Source organism: Elephantulus edwardii, unplaced genomic scaffold, assembly GCF_000299155.1.
Source record: "Elephantulus edwardii isolate Elephantulus edwardi_28Jun2011 unplaced genomic scaffold, EleEdw1.0 scaffold00142, whole genome shotgun sequence".
NCBI classification, from domain to species: Eukaryota; Metazoa; Chordata; class Mammalia; order Macroscelidea; family Macroscelididae; genus Elephantulus; species Elephantulus edwardii.
This window is the reverse complement of record NW_006399892.1, coordinates 4,650,119-4,651,984: the sequence shown is the minus strand read 5'-3', so window position 1 is coordinate 4,651,984 and position 1,866 is coordinate 4,650,119.

Here is a 1,866-nt window from a genome sequence, read left to right as displayed (position 1 = left end):
TTTGCTTTTTAACCAATCTATTTCTTTTGCCTAGCTTTATTGTGTACTGTAGGACTACCTAAATGCTACATGATACTTATCTAACATTTGGGAAATAAATACATTTCATTTATCTATGCTGTATATATATGTATATATACATATATATATACACATATATTAAATTACATATAATTTATGTAATTAAAGTATATATATATTTATGTGTATATAAATATATATGTTGTTGTTGTTGTTGTTATGTGCCATGGACTTGCCTATGACTCTTAGCAACCCTATGTACAACAGCTCTGAAGCCTTCAGTATTATAAGCCAGTCTCACTGACCCCAACATATTTATTCTTATTACCCCATTTACTGTATCAATACATCTCATCCAGGGTCCTCCTCTACTATGCTGTCCCTCCACACTTTCAAGCATAATATCTTTCTCCAAGGACAGGACCTTGCTGGCTCATTCCTATGTGCCCAAAGTATATGATATGAAGCTTCAAAATCCTAGCCTCCACCATGACAAGATAAAGGTAAATAATTCAGTTGAAAAATGAGCACAGGATATGAATAGACACTTCACCAAAGAAGACATTCATTTGGCCAACAAGCACATAAAGAAATGTTCAAAATCCCTAGCTCTAAGAGAGATACAAATCAAAACAACTATGAGATAGCATCTCACCCCAATAAGAACAGCAAAATTTAACAGAACAGCAAGCAACAAATGCTGGCGAGGTTGTGGAGAAATTGAAACCCTTATTCACTATTGGTGGAAGTGTAAAACGGTTTAGCCACTGTGGAAGATGGTATGGCGCTGTCTCAAAAAGTTGCTAATAGAGATACCATCTGACCCAGCAATTCCACTACTGGGGATATACCCCTAAGAGACCATAACTGCCACCCAAGCAGATATATGCACACCCATGTTTATCGCAGCTTTATAAACAGTAGTAGAGAGTTGGAAACAAACTAAGTGCCCTTCAACAAATGAATGGATAGAGAAGTTGTGGTATATTCACACAATGGAATACTATGCTGTGTTCAAAAACAAGGAACTTATGCAATATTATTCATAATGGTGACTCTGGAGGACATTATGCTGAGTGAAGTATCTCAGTCACAAAAGGACAAATACTTCATGGTGTCACTGTTGAAAAAGAGGACTGACCTCAGGGTTGGGGGGAGACTGAGAAAGATGGGATCAATAGTGCATACTGCATTGAAACAGATAAGGGAAAAAACTGTCTAAAAGGGATATGTGATTAGGTATTTTTGTCATGACGGGAGTCCAGAGCAAAGGCTGCATAGTGGAGTGGACCTGGGGTGAGGGATTGTAAAACAATGAATGAATTTTTCTTTTACTTTTCCAAGAGGATAGTGTACTGGGGGTAGGGTTAAGAGGGGAGAAAAGTTCAACAATGAATGAATGTAAATCCAAGGTCTCTCTAAATTTTCATTGAAATTAATAATAAAAAATTAAAAAAAAATCCTAGCCTCCAAGGAGAAACTTGGTTTCATCCTCTCCAAGACAGAGTTATTTGTTTTCTTGGCAGTCTGTGACTTTTCTCCAGCACTGCAACTCAAAGGCATCGATTCTTTTTCTGTCATCCTTAGTCATTGTCCAGCTCTTTTATGCATACATAGTAAGTAATTATAAAGTTCATGGCCTGGATCAGATGCATCTTAGTCTCTAGACTGACATCGTTGCGTCTTCATACTCTAGAGAGGTCCTTGACAGCAGATTTTATCAGTACAATTCATCTCTCTCTGTATAAATGTAGTCATTTCCATGGTCAATGTCCTCTTTAGAAATGATAAAGTCCTGTATTTTACACACACACACACACACACACACACACACACACACACACA